The following is a 21,920-nucleotide window of genomic DNA, read 5'->3' as shown; positions in this document are numbered from 1 at the left end:
TGATAAATTGAAAGAGTTGATGTTTCATGTGAATGAAAATAGAATGATGGCATCAAAAGGAGTGAAGTGTTTGGAAACATTTCCCTTCAATTGTATTTATTAATATTACTTTAGTGATATTTTTGTTATCAGGACATGAGCCATAGATTTGATACATGTTCCAGGTATAAGGTGACCAGTGTGGAAATTGTTGCTATCCCTGATGCTCAGCTAAAATGAAATGCACATATGGTCTCTGTATGAAACCCTTCTCATGGATCAGACCATTCAATTTTCCAACAAATTCCTGACCTTTTCATCTTCTGACCTTCTGAGTAATGTTTGTGCACAATCTGAACTACCCAGGATCAGGCTTCTTGTCATCACTCTCTTGTGTTACCGACTTTGGATCCATGATCATATTTCTGATTTTACAATCCCATGAGCAAAGACCACATTCAACATGGTTGTTGCCAGGATGTTTTGTCTTGATCAAGCCCTTGTGAGATAAATGTATCTAGCACTTGTGATTGTCAACTGAGCAATAAGTGGATTAACTAAGTTAACCAAGGCATATCAGTGATGAATGGCCAATAATTAGAATCCATTACGAGATGGAAAAACAAGCAAACAAACCAACCAATGGACTAGAGTTTTATTTTTTCCTTAGCCACAATACAAATTTTAACACAATAAAAACTTATCATATAGAGTAACTTTCAAGAAGTATTTGTGATTTGACATCAATAAATTGTAGTTTGGCTTTCTTCATGCATACATTCCGGGTGTATATTACAAAGAAGGTGCTGTGGTTGTTTTCAAATAATGTGTCATACTTCTGAGCCACAATATGACCTAGATATGATTTCCCCTGCTCTTCCCCATAAAGTAGAAATTATAAGCCCTGGAAACAAGGTAAGAGACAACTAAGCAAGATTTTGAATTGCATAAAGAGGAAGATAAAGAATGACTAGATACCACAGACTGGAAGAGGAACGAAGATAATGTAGACATGACTTGCCTGACTTCCAATTTAGTAAGAGAAGGTAACCCAGATAGGCTTGTTTCTTCCCTGGATCTCTTGGAATAATTGTCAACAACAACAGGGAAGCTTAACAATATCAGCAAGAGGCACCACCTGCTGATAATGTAGCAGAAATACAAATACATCCAATAGACAATCCTTTTTCTCGTGGGTGTTTTTTTGGTTGATAATTCCAACAAAAATATAGCAATTCCTGATATTTAGACAATGATATTTAAAATTAGGGAAAGTAAAGGGATAAAATTGCAAGTAAGATGTCTATAATTTATTTGAAGTGGTAAAATACTATACCATTATAGTATGACAAGCCATATATGTATATTGTAATACACAGAGAAACCATTAAGAAACATATACAATGGGGTCCTGGGTGGTTCAGTCATTGAGCTTCTGCCTTCGGCTCAAGTCATGATCCCAGGGTTCTGAGATAAAGCCCTGCATTGGGCTCCCTGCTCCATGGGAAGCCTGCTTCTCCCTCTCCCACTCCCCTGCTTGTGTTCCCTTTCTTGCTGTGTCTCTCTCTGTCAAATACATTTAAAAAAAGAGAAACATACACAAAATCAATGCACAAAAATCAGTTACATTTCTAAATGCACTAACAATGAGACAGAGGAAAGAGAAATTAAGGAATTGATCCCATTTACAATTGCACCAAAATCCATAAGATGCCTAAGAATAAACCTAACCAAAGAGGTATAGATCTATATTCTAAAAACTACAGAAAACTCATGAAAGAAATCGAGGAAGACACAAAGAAATGGAAATATTCCATGCTCATGGATTGGAAGAGCAAATATTGTCAAAATGTCTAGGCTACCCAGAACAATCTATATATTCAATACAATCCCCATCAAAATACCATCAACATTTTTCACAGAGCTAGAACAAATGATCCTAAAACTTGTATGGAACCAGAAAAGACCCCAAATAGCTAATGGAATGTTGAAAAAAGAAAACCAAAACTGGTGACATCCCTTTAAGCTCTATCACAAAGCTGCAGTCATCAAGACAGTATGGTATTGGCACAAAAGCAGTCACGTAGATCAGTGGAACAAAACAGAGAATGCAGAAATGGACCCTCAGCTCTATGATCAACTAATCTTAGACAAAGCAGGAAAGAATATCCAATGGGAAAAGGACACTCTTTTCAACAAATGGTGCTGCGAAAATTGGACAGCACATGCAGAAGAATGAAACTGGATCATTTTTTTTTTTTTTTTTTTTTTAAAGATTTTATTTATTTATTTGACAGAGAGAAATCACAAGAGAGGCAGGCAGAGAGAAAGGGAAGCAAGCTCTCCACTGAGCGGAGAGCCCGATGTGGGACTCGATCCCAGGACCCTGAGATCATGACCTGAGCCGAAGGCAGCGGCCCAACCCACTGAGCCACCCAGGCGCCCTCATTTTTTTTTTATATCATACACAAAAATAGACTCAAAATAGATGAAAGACCTAAATGTGAGAAAAGAATCCATCAAAATCCTGGAGAAAAACATAGGCAGCAACCTCTGTGACCTTGGTTACAGTAACTTCTTGCTAGACATATCCCCAAAGGCAAGGGACAGAAAGGCAAAAATGAACTATTGGAACTTTATCAAGATAAAAAAAGCTTTTGCACAGAAAAGGAAATAGTCAACAAAATCAAAAACAACCAACAGAATGGGAGACAATATTTGCAAATGACATGACAGATAAGGAGCTAGTATCCAAAATACATAAAGAACTTATCAAACTCAACAACCAAACTCAACACCCAAAGAACAAATAATTCAATCAAGAAATAGACAGATGACATGAGCAGACATTTCTTAAAAAAAAAAAAAAAAGCATCCAAATGGACAACAGACACATGAAAAAATGCTCAACATCACTTGACATCAGGGAAATGCGAATCAAAACCACAATGAGATACCACCTCACGCCAGTAAGAAAGGCTAAAACTAACAAGTCAGGAAGCTACAGGTGATGGTGAGGATGTAGAGAAAGGGGAACCCTCCTGCACTGTCGGTGGGAAAGCAAACTGGAATAGCCACTTTGGAAAACAGTGTAGAGTTTCCTTAAGAAGTTAAATATAGAGCTACCCTATGACCCAGCAATTGCATCACTAGGTATGTACCCCAAAAATATGAATGTCATGATCCAAAAGGACATCTGTGCTACAATATTTATAGCAGCAATGTCCACAACAGTCAAACCATGGAAAGAGCCCAGATGTCCATCAACAGAAGAATACATAAAGAAGATGTGGTATATATAGATAATGGGATATTACTCAGCCATCTTAGAAAGGATGAGATCTTACCATTTACTATAACATGGATGGAACTGAAGAGTATTATGCTAAGCAAAATAAGTCAAACAGAGAAAGACCATTATCATATAGTTTCTCTCATAATGGTATATAAGAAACAGTTCAGAGCATCATAGGGGAAGGGAGGGAAAACTGAATGGGAAGAAATCAGAGATGGAGATAAGCCATGAGAGACTCTCAACGATAGGAAACAAACTGAGGGTTGCTGGAGGGGAGATGAGTGGGCGGATGGGGTAGTTGGGTGATGGGCATTAAGGAGGGCATGTGCCATGATGAACACTGGGTGTTATATGCAACTGATGAATTATTATGCCCTCCATCTAAACCTAATGATGCACTATATGTTGGATAAGTGAATTTAAATTAAAAAAATGTTGTTTGATTCTAGGTCTTCTGAATTAAACATGATATATTTTGTTCTGATACCATCATTTAGAAGGACTTTGTGATCCAGGAAAAAATAATTTTAAACATGATAATTTGAATTTTAATATATGTAAATAAAATGTTTCATAAATATGATAAAAACATATACAAAGGAGCACAGTCAAAAAACACTATAAATAAATCAATATGGAATTCCCCCCCCCAAAAAAGTTTAAGTGACCTATAACAAGGTAAGAAAAGTGAAACAAATCAGTATTTTGTTTCCTTTGGGTAAACACCTAGCAGTGCTGTTGGTGTCTTTCTGTCACTGATGTCTAGATTGATTTACTTAACATAGCTTGCATAAAATCAATTCATTTAAGTTTTTCAGGTTTTTTATTGTTCAAGATATGGTCTTTCTTAGTGAAAGTTCCATGTATACTTGAGAAAAATATGTATACTTTATTCTTGTTGAATGGTATTTCTACATATGTCAATTAGATCCTTTTGATGGATTACCCTGTTTAGATCTTCTGTGTCATTGCTGACTTTCTGTTCAATAGTTCTATAGTTTGTTAAGAGTTAAGATGTTGAACAGACACATGAAAAATGCTCAATATCACTTGGTATTAAGGAAATACAAATCAAACCCACAATGAGATACCACCTCACACCTATCAGAATGGCTAAAAATAAGAACAGAGGAAAGAAGAGGTGTTGGCAAGGATGTGGAGAAAGGGTAACCCTTTACACTATAGGTGGCAATGCAAACTGTTGCATCCACTCTGGAAAACAGTACAGAGGTTCCTTGAGAAGTTAAAAACAAAACTATCCTATGACCTAGCAATAGCACTATGTATTTACGTAAGGAAACAAAATGACTCATTTAACTTCCCAGACAAAAATAAAAAGAGAGAAGACACAAATCACCATTATCATGAATTAAAACCGAAGATTTAACTAGAGGTATTGAAGTCTATAACAGAATATTAAGTCAATAGTAGGGATAATTTTATGCCATTAGATTCAGAAACTTATAAAAAAGGACCAAAATTTCAAGATTCATAAACTACTAATACTCAAGCAAGATGAAAGAGACAATCTAAATAGTTTTTTACAATCATTAAAGAAAATGAATTTGTCATAGTGAATAGAAATACTGAAAAAAAAATCAACCTCCAAGCCCAGATTGTCATTGTATAATTCTACCAAACATTTATAACAAAATTAGCACTGACTCTATATAAAATAGAAGAGGAGAGAATAGAATAGAAGAGGAGAGAATATATCTGGACACATTTCATGATCTCATCATTATCCTGATAGAAAAGTCAGACAAAGGCTGTACAAAACAAAGGAAAAGAAAGAAAGTTTAAGAGAGAGAGAGAGAGAGAAGGATAAAAGGAAGGAAGGATGGAAAGAAGAAAGCAAGGATGGGGAGAGGGATGGAGACAGAGGAAACTACAATCTAATATCCCTTACAAATTTAGCCACAAAAATCTTAAACAAAATAAAAACAAATCTAACAATGCATAGAAAGACCTACCACCTTGACCAAGTAAAATTTGTTCCAGGTATGCCAGCAAGACTGGCTCAACATTTGGAAGTCAATGTAATTCACCATGTAGCAAGCTAAATAAGAAAAATTACATGATCATCTAAGTTGATAAAGGAAAAAATTCATGAAATCCAAAACCCTTTCATGATAAAAAATACTGCCAGTTAGGGGTAAAAAGAACTGCTTCAATTTGATAAAGAATATTTACCAATGAAACTTCATACTTAATGGTAAAAGATCAAATATTTGTCCCTAAGATCAAAAATAAGGCATCAGAGGAAGAAATATACCAAACGATTTCACTTATATGCAGAATTTAAGAAACAAAACGGATGAACATAGGGGAAGGGAAGGAAAAATAAAATATAATAAAAACAGAGAGGGAGAAAAATCATAAGAGATTCTTAACTATACCGAACAAACTGAGGGTTGCTGGAGGAAAGGTGAGCGGAGGATGGGGTAGTTGGGTTATAGGCACGAAGGAGGGCACTTGATGTAATGAACACTGAGTGTTATATAAAACTGATGAATCACTAACCTATCCTGAAATTAATAACACACTTTACGCTAGCTAACTTGAATGTAAATAAAACAAAACAAAAGAACAAAGCAAAAAATTATTCTTATTTGACATTTGCCTAAAAGTCCTACCCACTGCAACAAATCAAGAAAAAAAAAAAGACAAATAGATTAGAAATGAAAAAAATAAAACTCTTTCTGCAGATGGCATGATTGTCTCCATTGAAAATCCAAGGAATTTATAGAAACTCCTAGAACTAATACATGAGTAAAACAGGTTGCAGGATATAAATCAATATATAATTATCAGGTTCACTTCTATATAATAACTAACACTGTGGAAATCAAAACTGAAAGCACAACACCACTTAAAATTGTTCCCTAAAATGAAATATTTATTTATAAACTTAATAAAGCATATCCAGGGTCTGTATGCTTCTGCATGAAACATAAATATATATTTTAGAATATAAATCATAAAAATGATGAAAATAATCACAAGAAACATAAATAAATGGAAATCTATGCTAAGTCCATAGTCCAAAAAGCTCAAAAAAGATGTCAGTTGTCCCCAAATTGATCTGCAGATTTAATGTAATTGCTATCAAAATCCACACAAAATTTTCTGTAAACATAGGCAAGCTTATTACAAAGTTTGTATGGAAAAACACAAGCTCTGGCATAGCTCAATCAATGTTGAAAAAGAAAAATCACTCTGCTCAATATCAAAGCTAACTATTAACTATTGCAATCAAAATTACATACAGTATTGTTGGAATAGTAGACTCATACATCAATGAAACAGAGAACCCAGAAACAAACCCACAGCAACATGCCCAACTAACTTTGGCAAAGGTGCAAAAGCAATTAGTTGGAAAAAGGAAAGACTTTTAAATGGACCTTGATGAAGCAATTGGGCAATAAGGCATCCGTAAATTAAAAAATAAACCTGAACTTAAATTTCATATATTATGTCAAAAATTTACTCAAATGGATCATAAATTTAAATGTAAAGCTTAAAACTATAAAACTTAAAAATTCACAAAGGAGAATATCTTCAGAATGTAGGTATGGGCCATGAGTTCTTAGACTTGATACCAAAGGTATGACTAGTAAGAGAAAAATTTGATAAAATGAACCTTATCAAAATAAGTTCTTTGAATCGTACATTTGTGATGGGAATATAAAATGGTACAGCCATTCTGGAAAAGAGTTTTGCAGTTTCTTAAATAAGTACACATGCAATTAATATGATCCAGCAACTGTTCCCTTTGACACTTATTCCTGAGAAATGGATATTTGTACATTTGTATGTACATTTGTACACACAAATATCTGTACATGAACGTTCATAGCAACTTTATTCACGATTGCCCAAAACTGAACAACACAGATGTCCTTTAATGGGTGAAACCTGTGGTACATCCATACCATGAAATACCAACCAGCAGTAAAAAGACTCCACTACTTACATACTTAATAATTTGGACTAATCTCCAGGGAACTATGCTAAATGGAAAAACCCATCACAAAAGGCTATACTACCCTACAATTCAACTTTAATGACTGAAAAGTCAAAGGGAGAGTAAAGTATTGCCTAATCTGAGAAGGCACTTTGAGACCAGAAAAGGAATCAGGACACTCCATACAGTTTATAAAGAGTTTTATTCAGGGTAACTACTGATATAGTGTGATCTGGTGGAGGATTGTTATTCTCTACAAAGTCCAGATCTTAGTCTGCAGATTTTATAGAGTGAGGGTCATTGTAGTGAAATCAAAGTGTTCATGTGCACCTCAAAATATTTGCCTGTGCTTCATTGGAAGCTAAACTTTAATTAGATCTTGTGGCACCACCTGTGCATTAGGAAGGGGAAAGACTTCATTATCTCTAACAGATTCATGGGAGATGAAAACAAACTTCCCCATATCCCAACCTTGTCAAGCATTTCTAGGATATGGGTATTAATACCCAAGGCCTAGACACATAGACCCAAGCGAGGTCACTGAGCAAACATGAACAAGACGGAGGGCCAAAGATGGAGTCAGTATTGTCAGCTCTCCTACAGGGATGATGCATAGAGAGAGGAGGTGGAAAGGAAGGTAAGGGAAGTTGGGTATTAATGGGCCACATGAGGAATTCTTGTGTCAGTGCAAGGCTTCTGTATATTTATTATAGTAATGAATAAATGACTGCATGTTTAATAGAATTTACAGAACTAGATACACACATGCACACACATACAAGTAAATACAACAAAAATGGGACCATCTGAGTAAGATCAGTATATTGTATCAATGTCAATATTCTGATTATATTGTACTAAAGTCTCACAAAGTGTTATAACTTGCAAAACTCTATAAAGAATAAATGAGATCATTCTATATTATTTCCTCAAAACTTCATGTATATCTATAATTTCTCTGAAAATAAAAAAAATAATTAAAATATATGCCAGCCCTTGAGAAGCTTATGGTCTAGAGAGAAATATAAGAAATGGATAATGCTACTATATACATAAAGGAGAATGTGTTACAAAAGTGTTGTGTAGAAAGACGTCTCTTTCATCTATGTCAATTGGGTGATGATTTTTGAATGTCAGGAGAATTTTGCTATCTGGAAATTACAGATGGATTAGAAATACAGATAGAGAAAATTCTGAGAAAATTTGCATTGGGGGTATAGTGACATATATTTTATTTAGTCTGAGGTAAGTATCACAGATGAAGTAGTGGTCAAAATTAGGACTAAAGAGGGGAGAGGATATTCAAAATCAAGTTTTATCTTTTGCAATTGAGACAATGCTTAAATATTAAATAATCATGAGTGGGTGAGTGAGATAATTTGAGTGGTATTCTAGGATGATTACCTAGGTATAGATATGGAGGAAGAAAGCAAGAAGAATTGTGGGCAGGGATGGAGGGAAAAAGTAAGAATTTGAGTAGGGAGGGGGCAAAAATAAGAAGTACCAGCAATCACAAAAGTTATGTCATAGTCCATGGGTGTGCAGTGATTCTCTAAAAGGGAGAATGGAGGATGTATATGGGAGCTGTTCTGGTGGTTGAATCTGATCTGACAGGGTTTTTATTGCGAGAAACAGAGGGGTAGGTCTTATAATTAACTCTGTGGTTTTAAATCTTTTTTTTTTTTAAAGATTTTATTTATTTATTTGAAGGCAGAGATCACAAGTAAGCAGAGAAGCAGGCAGAGAGAGAGGAGGAAGCAGGCTCCCTGCCGAGTAGAAAGCCTGATGCGGGGCTCGATCCCAGGGTCCTGGGCCTAAGGCAGAGGCTTAACCCACTGAGCCACCCAGGCGCCCCTGTGGTTTTAAATCTTAATGAATGAGGAGAGTACTGTCAAAAACAGAGTTTGGGTAAGAACACAAGTTTGCTTTTAGTTGTATGATAGAAATGTCTGCAGTACATACAACTAGCATTGTCTATGGCAAGGTTTTTCAAACTTGGCATTATTGACATTGAAGCCGGATTATTCTTTGCTGGTGGGGTCTTTCCTGTACGTTGCAGGATTGATAAGAGAACCCCTGGCCTCATGAGTCACTGAGAACCACCGATCTAAGTTGGAAGATGTTGGCAATTTATGATTCAGTCTTAGCAGTGAGGTCAATCTCTACTACACAAGAGTAGGTGACTGCTTAGCACTTATTAATGATGTATAAAACTTTTACTAGTACTTACTTTCCAGAGTTGAACCCTTGAGATATTTGAGGTCAGTAATTGAAAATTCAGACCATTCAGTATTTTCCCCTGTAGATACATGTTCACAAGAAAAATACATTTTAAAATGATAAATAGAATGACTTATGAATTCTAACAATAAGATGATTAACTTCATGAAATCACTCAGATCAGGGAAGAGAAGAAATATATTTGCCAACTTAAACTAAAAACTGAAAAATTTCCCCATAATGCAAATGCTTTGGACATTTCTATGACATACCTTTAAGTTGCATTACCACAGAAGTATGTTCTCAATGTGAACTGATTATTTACTTTTTTGACAGCCCTTAAGGCAAAGGAATAATAATGCTACATTATAGACACTATTTAATCCAAGATTATTTTAAATTTTACTTTGCCCATACTTTATTTTGCTTTTTATTAGTTATTATGAGGGAAAAATTTAGTGTTTCTTCCCAAATGATAATGAATGTTTCCTAAATTCATACTAATTAGGCTGTCAAGGATTTGAAGTATCTATAAGTTTAGAGTTATGTAGCCTGGGGGCGCCTGGGTGGCTCAGTGGTTAAAACCTCTGCCTTTGTCTCGGGTCATGATCCCAGGATCCTGGGATCGAGCCCCACATTGGGCTCTCTGCTCAGCAGGGAGCCTGCCTCCTCCTCTCTCTCTCTGTGTCTCTGCCTGCCTCTCTGCCTACTTGTGATCTGTCTGTCAAATAACTAAATTAAAAAAAAAAAATCTTTAGAGTTATGTAGCCTAGAAATAAATTTCAAAATAAAAAAAAGCTTCAATAAACATTCAACATTTTTAAACTTTCAAAATTAAGGCATAAGACTATTATAATTTTTTAATAAATGGACTAAATTTTGTGAAGTGTTTTAAAATGAATATTGGCCCATTCCGTTCCTCTGGTCTATGGAACAACAGCCTCAACAGTTCTACAAACAAACAAACAAACAAACAAATAAATAAATATTTTTTAAGAGGGAGGAGTGGGAACTATTTCACACTAAATTCAGAGGTACATGGTGTAAATTAGTATATTAGCAGTTCTGAGGAGTTTTACAGCAAAGGAATATGTTTAAGTTTGTTCAAATCACTGTGTTGAATTCTTTAAATATACCCCTATGATGCCCTAATACATACATACATATATATGTGTGTGTGTGTATACATACACACATATGTGTATATATATACACATACACACATATGTATATACATACCTAGTTCCTAGTTTTAGTTATTTTTTTGTATCTATCTATCTATTTATTTATTTATTTTTATTTAAGCTTTTCATTAATCATTTGAGAGAAAGAGACAGAGAGCACACAAGCAGGGGGCCAGGCAGAGGCAGAGGGAGAAGCAGGCTCCCTGCCCAGCTAGCCAGGAGCCTGATATGGGGCTCCATCCCAGGACCTGAAGATCATGACCTGAGCAGACACCCAACCCCCTGAGCTACCCAGGCGCCCCTCTTAAATGTCTTTACATAGAAAGAGGTGCCCTTTATGGTGCTCAATGTTCTTCATGATAATCGTTCTTCATGATAACTGAAAGTAATTACCAAATGTGTTTGTCATTTCATAATGTATTTGTTTATATTTCCTAAGTAGACAGTGAAATTTTAAAGAGGAGTCATCACTTATTCACCTTTTTTTATACCATCTTACCACAAAAATGCATGTGATAGAGCATTACTCAGACATAAATAAGTCTGCAGCTTCCATGTGATATCCAAAAAGCACCTCCACCTCACCAATGAAAGAAAGTTTCAGGGTTCTTTCACTTTTTTCAGTAGATTCGAAGATTGGTAGATTGAAGCATACAGTCTTCTATACTAGTAGAAGACTAATAGCACTCAAAAGTACTACATTAGTAAATGGTTGTGAAGACAGCACAGAATTACGTGTGTGTATGTGTGTGTGTGTGTGTGTGTGTGTGTATGCATGTCTGTATGCCTGCATGTGTGTGTGTGTGTACGTATGCATGTAGTTTACTTGTGTTTTCTAGTTATTACCTACACATTGCTCAGTTAATCTTGGCTGAAATTATTTTCATTATTGTATTTATCTATGTTCTTACTATGTTTCTTAGTGATTCTATACAGAGTATAGAACTCTCTTCTACTACTAAAACATCCCAGTATAAAATGAAGCTATTTTGGGCCCCTGAGTGGCTCATTGGGTTAAGCCGCTGCCTTCAGCTCATGATCCCAGGGTCCTGGGATCAAGTTCTGTATTGGGCTCCTTGCTCGGCAGGGAGCCTGCCTCTCTCTCTCTGCCTCTGCCTGCCTCTCTGCCTGCTTGTGTGCTTTCTCTCTCTCTCTTTCTCACAAATAAATAAATAAATAAAATCTTAAAAAAAAAAAAAAGAAATTGAAGCTATCTAGTATGTTAGATCTTTAGGTCTAACCTCTCAAAACTAAAGAAAATGAGAAAGATTTCAACTTTACCAGAGTTATTTGGAATTTCAACCTTAAAAAAAAAAAAAAGAAAAAAGAATATGACCATTCAGATAGTCTTCAGTCCAAAAGAGAACGTCTCCTTTAAACCATTTCGATGTACAAATAAAATATTATTTTATTGACTTCCATTTTTTAATGAAATTTTCACTCAAAGAACAATATAAAATGTTCATCTAAGAAAAACAACTATTATAGTCATTGGCAAGGGTTTTAAAAATTCATGAACTTATTACAGTAGTGGTCTACCCATGAACGTGTATGTATTTTCAGGGAGGTTATAAACTCTAACAACCAAAGCTGGTGTTAACAGAGTAATTAATTGTTTCTAGAACACAGACTTTTGTATCTGTCAGTATCATGTTTTTGCATTTGCAGTTTTCATATTACTTTAGTTGCAGTTTCATATTTATTTCTATAAACACATATTTCAAGTAGTGGGTGGAAATTAAGGCAGCCAGATGGCTCAGTGAACTAAATGAAAGAATGGAGACTCAGAGATACAATTTCCCAGCTTTGTTTCTCTGCCATATAACCTCAGATACAGGACAATGATCTCAGTTTTATAGATTCTTATTAGGTAAATGTTCTAAGTTCAGGATTTTTCTGTGACATCATTGGAGTTATTTAATAAATATCACAGGTAAAAATTATGTCCAATCTATATTTTGATGCAGAGAGTAAGCACGAATCATAGGTCTATATGTAGATGGCCCAGCACCATCTCCAACACCATTTAAACATCTCCATCTATGTGATTTTAATTCTTCCACTCAGGTTAGAAAAAAATTATGAGAACCACACAGGTGCAGAAGCAGTTGGTAGCAGCAGGCTGGCAAATTAGTAGGCCATGAGGGGCAGGAACAATAAAGTGTAATACATGGGTTTCTTAAAAGCAGTTTCCATCCAGGAACAATGAGAACAGACACAGATGCAAGGCAGTTTCCATGGCAGATTCCATATAAAGCCATAAAAACTGTCATTACTCTTGAGACACATGGAACGTTTTTAAAGTTCAAAGTTAGGGCTGTCATCCTACTTCAACACATTACTATAGGCAAATCTCTTACATTTTTTAGGCTTCTGTTTCCTCCTTTCTTAAAGAGTTAAAAGAAAACACAATTCAGAGGATTGGTGTGAGGCTTTAATGAGATAACACACTTGATGCAGCTGGAACATAAATTCACAGACTATTAACTCAGTGGGCATATTTATGCGCTAGACACTGTGCCAGATGATGGGACACAGTGTTGAATATCCGTGTCCCCTTGTTTTTTAGTAAAATAATTCCTGGGTTTCAGTTGGGCTTAGAGCCTCTCACTTTTCTTTGCCGTGTTCCGTCTGCTAACTGGAATGTTGATGATAGCTGGAGTTCAAGTACCTATACGAGACCATTAAGTGTATTTCAAGTACTGAGAATGGCCAAGAAGCAAGATCAAAAGAGCCTTGGTTCCCACAACCATTGTGAAGCCATTGTAGCAGTCACAGACTAATATAACATGGCAGTATACTATAACATGGAAGTAAAATACACTATCATTTTTAAGTATTCAGGGTTTTCTCTCACTTGGTAAAGCCCACCTTGCCTGGTGTTGTGAACCAGATACTCTCTGTCTCTGTGGAGCATATCTGGTGAAGAAAAGAAGAAATACAATACTCCATCTAGCCTATTTCTAGAGCCCTGGAGATCTGTATTAGACTTTTGTGTAGATGGCTAAAAACAAAACAAAACAAACAGACAACAACAACAAAACAACATTTTTCAGGACTAGATATAAGACCCTTGGAATCCAAACATTTTAGGACAGGACCTCTGAGAATTTAGGTTTCCCAAGAGGCCAGTCTTAGGCACACATGATGTGACTGCTGCCTCACCTGACTGTCTGAGTGAATTGGCTTTTGCAGTTCATCCTGCAAAATGCAATGGAGGCTGTCAGACCATTCAATGTGAGGAGGGTTTAACATAGGTAAGGACTGGCTGTACTTGAAGCCATGAGAAGTAGTTGTGACTCAAACTGCAAAGTGATGTGTATTCTTTTATGAAGCATAAAGAGTGGGTAGAAACAAATAAGCTGATTAGGTTATGGTCAGTATGGTTTATTAACTGAGCACAGATACTGTGAAATGGGAAGGGAGCATAGTTAGTTACAGGAAGCCGATAAAGAAGAGTTCTACTGTCTCCTCAGGGCCACTTTTGATGGATCTCTTTCCCTTGATATTGTAAGGGTCGACCCCCAAACTGATTTCTAGAGGGAAACAATTGTATGAGAAGCAATAATTGACTTAGCAGAAGGTAATTACAGTTAATTCTCAGAAGGGAAACAGTACCTAGTAAATCCTGAACAGGATGTTCTGGACAACATAAACACATGCAATCAAGAAAACACACACTAGTAATCTTTCAGTATGGAAAGAGTAATGATAGAAGCAATTCAAACCCTAGACACCAGAACTGGAGAAAGCAATCTCCAAATAAACATCCATCTCAGAGCTGATATGGAAAGTCTTAAAAGTGAACGAGGCTTTGTAGGACATGGGCTAGGTACCAGTTTGCTTAGGTTTTAGGCACTCAGCTTGATGATACAGATGATAGATTCCTGAGCCCAGCCAAAAAAGGAGCACATGTTTTCATTCAGAAAAACAATGAAGTCCTCCCAAAGTCCTCCTGAAACTTGATTTTGTGCTCTAAGGGCCTGGAAGGAGAAAGGACATTAATTTATAAAATGATGGCAGAGGTAGGTACACAGATATTAAAAACACTAGTAACAAACAACTGTTGAATTTAAGGTTTCCCAATATGTTTCCTTCTCCAAGCTGATTTTGTGATCCATTCCCCCTCACTAACTCTTTTTCATCCTGACCTTCTTTCAGTTTTTTCAAATATTCAAAACCTTTTTTCAATGTAGAACTTTGCATGGGCTGTTCACTTCTTTGCCCAGAATGGTTTTCTCTGATTCTTCCCTTTGATACCCACACTACTCATTGAAGTGTTAGCTCACCTCCAAAGCATTAGCTTACCTCTGTATCTCTTGTTTTCCTTTATTGGACCTGCTTTTTTTTTTTTCCACTCCTTATAGAACACAATACTCTGCTATCCATTTCATTTTCTATTGTTCCTGGCAGTCCATACTCAGGACTGAACACAGTATCAACAGAGAGTGTTATAGGTTGAAAAAAAAAATAAATGAGTAGAACGTATTGCATTTCTGTATTTCTTAGCTTTACTGAAAAGAACAAACTATAAAACTATAAAACCATTTATGATATAAATTATTAAAAAGCATCTCTTAAAGGCAAAATATTAATTATATTGTCATTATGATGATCCTAAGGTGTATATTGAGGGGCAGTATCCTTTAGAGGAAACTGATAATAATAATAATAAGAAGAAGAAGGTGGGTGTTTGTTTGTTTGTTTGTTTGTTTTCCTTAAAGCAATGCAAATTTGTAAGATTCGTTTCTGGAAAGAAAGTATTCTCTTTAATGCACTCTTATTGTTTGCAGCTGGATACTAACATAGTTTACTTCTAAGTAATTGAAGTAAATAATTTCTTCTCTTGTTTGACTTCACATAAACCTGAGGCAAATGACTGAAATAATGTCTTGAAAATAATTTTCTATTAAAATGTGTTTGGTATGTGTTTGGAAGGTTATCATGTAAGTTTAAGAAATATTTCTAGTATTTGAGCAAATGAAGTCAAATTCAAGGAAAATATAAGTAGTTGATAAATGTTACTAGAGAAATTAAAATGAGCATATAACATTAATATTTTTTCTGTAATGTTCATGCCTAGAAATTAACAGATGATTATATCAATAATTTCAAGGATCTTAGGGACTGATGTTTAATAAAGTTAATTGCATGTAATGGGTGTGATTTAGATAATGGTTTAGGTATTGAAGGGGCCATGGGCAGGCTGGCCCAAGGTGGGTCACTTAGGCATGAGATCACTTTTGTGTTAAAAGCAATCAAAACCCAGCTCTTTACCTACCCTCAACAGCCTAACAGAATTTAGGCAGAGGACTCCAGGAGGAGAGCTACCACCATAGATAACTACATATAGATATAACTACATATAGATACACTACCAATTAGGTATAGTAGATAGGGAGGAACCTTCCAATATCCTCTCTTTCCATTGTTCCTGAGTGGCCCAGAAAACATTTGTGTACCAAACACATACTCTTTTTCAGCTTCAGTTCAGAGGGAATTGAATTCCTGGCTTTGAAATCCAAGACCCTTCTCCTTAGTTCAAGAATGACATATGCACCTCATTTTGCCTGACTGTCTTTGGAATTTCCATGTCTGTGTGGATTCCCCATATGTATGAAATTAAATTTGGTTTTCTCCTGTTAATCTGTCTCAAGTCAATTTGATTCTTAGGCCAGCTAGAAGGACCTTGAGGGGAAAGGAAATGCTTGCTCCTTGACAGTGTCATATTAACTTCTAGTCATTCTATAATACGGCTTTTAAAGTTATTAAAAATAAGACAGATTTTGTGAGTCAGGAAACCCTGAAGTACACATTCAATGTTTAATTCACAGTAAAATATTTCATAAACCTTAAATAGAAAGCCGCAGTGGCAAATGCATTCTTTAACTAGGCTATAGCCTGGACTAAGTATACTATAAATGAAGATGATAAATCCCCATACTATAGAATTAGTGGGTTATGTGTTCGACAAGTAGAAAATTATTCATAAAACAATCAGAAAAAATATATATTGTTTTTCTCAAAATAGCTGCCTAAAATGGATACCTCAGAAAGGCTTAGTATTGTGCTCTAAAACCTCAGGTGACTGATGTCAGCCTTCTGTGATCTTCTCAAGTGACCTCAAGGAGATAGCAAAATCAGGGAAGACTCAGTAAACCAGTTAAGTGGAGGCATGCAAGCAATATTTTTGAATAATCAGATATGATACAAACATAATGTATTGAGAAGACCTAAGACTCCTTCATGTGTATATGTCAGTAAACCTTAATTTTTATAACTGATGGAATTATACCTGTGACACACATTTGGAGAACTGCTTGGCAGCATGTATATCCATATATAATATGGGTGTATAATCCCATGTAAACTAACAAGTTTTGGAGCTGTTCTTCTACTGTCTCTTTGTCATAGTCCTTGATAAGACAATGAGTAAAGTATTTATTAACCAATTTTTGAGACCGGCCTTTTATTCAGTTGACAGTATTAGAAACAACAGTACTTGGCACAAAAACAGACACATAGATCAATGGAACAGAATAGAGAGTCCAGAAATACCCTCAACTCTATGGTCAACTAATCTTCGACAAAGCAGGAAAGAATGTCCAATGGAAAAAAGACAGTCTCTTCAATAAATGGTGCTGGGAAAATTGGACAGCCACATGCAGAAAAATGAAATTGGACCACTTCCTTACACCACACACGAAAATAGACTCCAAATGGATGAAGGACCTCAATGTGAGAAAGGAATCCATCAAAATCCTTGAGGAGAACGCAGGCAGCAACCTCTTCGACCTCAGCCGTCGCAACATCTTCCTAGGAACATCGGCAAAGGCAAGGGAAGCAAGGGCGAAAATGAACTATTGGGATTTCATCAAGATCAAAAGCTTTTGCACAGCAAAGGAAACAGTTAAGAAAACCAAAAGACAACTGACAGAATGGGAGAAGATATTTGCAAACGACATATCAGATAAAGGGCTAGTATCCAAAATCTATAAGGAACTTAGCAAACTCAACACCCAAAGAACAAACAATCCAATCAAGAAATGGGCAGATGACATGAACAGACATTTCTGCAAAGAAGACATCCAGATGGCCAACAGACACATGAAAAAGTGCTCCACGTCACTCGGTATCAGGGAAATACAAATCAAAACCACAATGAGATATCACTTCATACCAGTCAGAATGGCTAAAATTAACAAGTCAGGAAATGACAGATGCTGGCGAGGACGCGGAGAAAGGGGAACCCTCCTCCACTGTTGGTGGGAATGCAAGCTGGTGCAACCACTCTGGAAAACAGCATGGAGGTTCCTCAAAATGTTGAAAATAGAACTACCCTATGACCCAGCAATTGCACTACTGGGTATTTACCCTAAAGATACAAACGCAGTGATCCGAAGGGGCACGTGTACCCGAATGTTTATAGCAGCAATGTCTACAATAGCCAAACTATGGAAAGAACCTAGATGTCCATCAACAGATGAATGGATAAAGAAGAGGTGGTATATATACACAATGGAATATTATGCAGCCATCAAAAGAAATGAAATCTTGCCATTTGCGACGACGTGGATGGAACTAGAGCGTATCATGCTTAGTGAAATAAGTCAATCGGAGAAAGACAACTATCATATGATCTCCCTGATATGAGGACATGGAGATGCAACATGGGGGGTTAGGGGGATAGGAGAAGAATAAATGAAACAAGATGGGATTGGGAGGGAGACAAACCATAAATGACTCTTAATCTCACAAAACAAACTGGGGGTTGCTGGGGGGAGGTGGGGTTGGGAGAGGGGGAGGGGGTTATGGACATTGGGGAGGGTATTTGCTATCATGAGTTCTGTGAAGTATGTAAACCTGGCGATTCACAGACCTGTACCCCTGGGGATAAAAATACATTATATGTTTATAAAAAAAAAAAATGGAAGGGGAGGCGAACCATAAGAGACTATGGACTCTGAAAAACAACCTGAGGGTTTTGAAGGGGTGGGAGTGGGAGATTGGGGGAACCAGGTGGTGGGTAATAGGGAGGGCACGTATTGCATGGAGCACTGGGTGTTGTGCAAAAACAATGAATACTGTTATGCTGAAAAAAAAAATAAATTTATAAAAAAAAAAGAAACAACAGTACTTACTTTATGAAGAATGAACAGGTTGAAACATTTAACATTTACACATTCAGGAAAGTCTTTTTTTAAATTTTTTTTTCTCGATTAATAACTTCTTTATTCAGGATAAGCAAATGAAAATCATATTCATATAAACACTGACATTACAAAGTACAGGGAGAGGGGTAAGGGAGAAGGAAACACAAACCTCTACAAATCCTGCTAATACTGTCTCACCAAACAAGACCATAATGCTTTGTCCCATATTCAATCACTTATATAATTAAACCACAAATAAAATCTTCTCTGGAAGATACATCTTTCCTCTTTGAGATGGCAGGGAAAAGGGACTGGAAGTTGGGGGAGGAGGCTTTATTCTCTTGGCAGATCCTCTCAGTCATTATAGATATTGCTGCACTGTTAATAAAAAATATATGCTTCTCTGTAAAGCATTAAAAAAAAAAATCCAAAGATGAGATGCCTGAGGTCTCAGTTCAAGTATCTCCAAATACATTGTTGTCCATTCCCTGACCTTCCCATGTGTTATTTCTTGGTTGTTTTCCGGATCAATGCCATTCTCTGTTTGTGGGCCTCTGTGGTGCAAGCCTTTTTGTAGGGTCGGATTTCTTCAGAGCCAAATCCTGGGATCCACATGTTCCTCTGGCATTCTAGATGCAGCTGGACATCCTTCACCTCCAGGGTGCTGGACTTGCGATGCTGAGCTAGCTGGCAGGCTGCCGTCACCACACTCTCAATAAAATCATCAGCAATCTGCAGCAGCATCTCTTCCACTTCTTCATCCAGTTGCTCATTAGGATCCACTTCTCTTATTAAGTCTTGTAATTTCTTCTTGGTCAATACCTGATTGTTTTCAGGGCTGAGACGCCCTCCTGTCCCAGGAGTGCCTGGTATCCTTACCACTGTGGTGCTATTGGCCATGGAGCCTTGTGTGGAGGGATGCTGGCTGGTTCTGGTTTTATGGATGAGAAATTGGAGACGTTGGTTAGGGCTAAGGGGCCAAACTGGTTCATAATCTGTTGCACTTTGGACTTCAGCTCATAGAGCTTATCGAGATCCTGTTTCTTTTTGGAGCTGTGAGGACCAAGGCCAATCAGAGGCAGCAGCATCTATCTCCCCATGATATGTGGAGACTGCCCCAGTGAAGCGTTCGTCTCAGCAGCCGGTCCGACTGCTCCCTTTTTTAAATTTTTTTAAAAGATTTTATTTATTTATTTGACAGAGAGAGGGATCACAAGTAGGCAGAGAGGCAGGCGGAGAGAGAGGGGGAAGCAGGCTCCCTGCTCAGCAGAGACCCCGATGTGGGGCTTGATCCCAGGACCCTGAGATCATGACCTGAGCCGAAGGCAGAGGTTAAACCCACTAAGCCACCCAGGAGCCCCTTCAGGAAAGTCTTTATAAACCCAAATTGCATCATCAAAATCTGCAGTTTCATTCTAAATTAAAAATTGATATAGAGGAGAATTTATTTTACAAACAAAATACATGATGGTAAATGTAACATAAATAGGGTAGAAAAGTATTCTAAGACATATTTCTTGGGGAGGTCTTTTATAATTATGTTTTCTGACATTCCACAAGATTCTTTGAATCAGGATAATGGAATCATCTAGAGAATTAGTTATTTCAAGAAATAACTATATTACCAGAAATGTTTGAGTAAAGCCCTTTCATGTTTCTTTCTCTTCAGAGATGGTGATTCATGCTAACTGCATGATTGAAAGAGGGACATTCTGTACCACAAAGTCTCTGGAATGCAAGTAGTCCTCTGGCATACTTAACAACATGCTTTGTTTTGAAGATAATGAGGACATTACAAGCTGTTTGCGTCTTTTGTCTAATTCCCAACAGAGGATGCTATAAGCCCCTGTGGTTTTCAGGGCCTGATTCCTGCAGAGCCCAAATATAGATTTGCTGCTGTGTCAGCCTTTACTCATGCCATTCAGGGCATACTCACTTTAGGTTCTCTCCACTGGGGGCAAAAATTTGACCAGCTTCTCGAACTAAGATTCTTTCTGCAATCCTAAGCAAGGTGACAATGTTCACTTGCCTTGGCCTGACCTGAGCAGAAGTGAAACAGAGCTAATAACTGGCATATGGTAATGGTATGAAAGACCACATTACATGAATAGCATGAAATATGACACTTTTTAAAGTTTCAGAAGGCCCATAATGTTCCATCAGGAAAATTATAGTTGAGTGTTTTGATTGAGGTGACAAAGTTTAGTCTTTTATAATGAACCATAATGGACAACTGGCTTGAACAAGGAATTCCTTTTTCTAAAAACATGTCATTGCCCTGCAATTAGAACAAGACGATATATCAAGGGGAAGGCATTTCAGTGACATTGCCTTACCTGTTGTAAATGTGTCCAGTCACGTTTATGACTTGATAAGCACAGATAAGAGCCAACAGAAGTTTTTGAAGAACTGCTAGAGAACATGGAAGAAAATTATCTGAATTCTGAACCTAAAGTCTTGAAAATAATCAGAAAAAAACACTATTGTTACAAAAATAGAAATAACTTGGTATAAATATAAGAATGGAATGGCCAATTTTATGTTAGGTATGGTTTTCAAAGCTGACAGGAAAGTGTATTTCCATGTATATATGTAGGCACAAAAGCTTAGCTAAAGTAGAAGACTATAAGAATACTATAGAATATAGTATTATTATTACCACTATAGTAAGAATATTATAGTATTATAGTATTCTTATAATAAGAATATTGATTATAAAAACTGAATATCATCTAAGAGGCTCAACTAATTAAAAATATAGGGAAGAATATAGGATCATATTGGCAACATAGCTTTAAAATTTTTGTAATAAAAAAATCAGTACATATACGGAAGTGAGCAAATAGTTTAATGAACTTTTTTTATTCCAGCATCTAAGCTCAAAAATTATTTACACTTGGCGAATATTGTTGTCTATATCACTTTCCACATAGGCGCAACTGTCCCTGTATGCTTTATGACAATTTTATCAGGCTATTACAACTCCGATGACTACATTTGGTGCTTTCTTTAAGTACACAGGAGAAGTTAGATACAGATATATATGTATATAATACTATATATATATATACACACATATGTTATATACTATATATACACACACATTATTTACTCAATGCTAC

The 21,920-nt window shown here is 36.4% G+C and overlaps 1 pseudogene; it reads right to left on the bottom strand.

Moving 5' to 3' along the window:
* Positions 1 to 19,105: 19,105 nt before the first annotated feature.
* Positions 19,106 to 19,790, bottom strand: LOC123937277 (annotated as a pseudogene).
* Between the last annotated feature and the right edge of the window lie 2,130 nt (positions 19,791 to 21,920).

Source organism: Meles meles, chromosome 2 (assembly GCF_922984935.1).
Source record: "Meles meles chromosome 2, mMelMel3.1 paternal haplotype, whole genome shotgun sequence".
Lineage (NCBI taxonomy): Eukaryota > Metazoa > Chordata > Mammalia > Carnivora > Mustelidae > Meles > Meles meles.
This window is presented reverse-complemented; position numbering and strand designations above follow the sequence as displayed.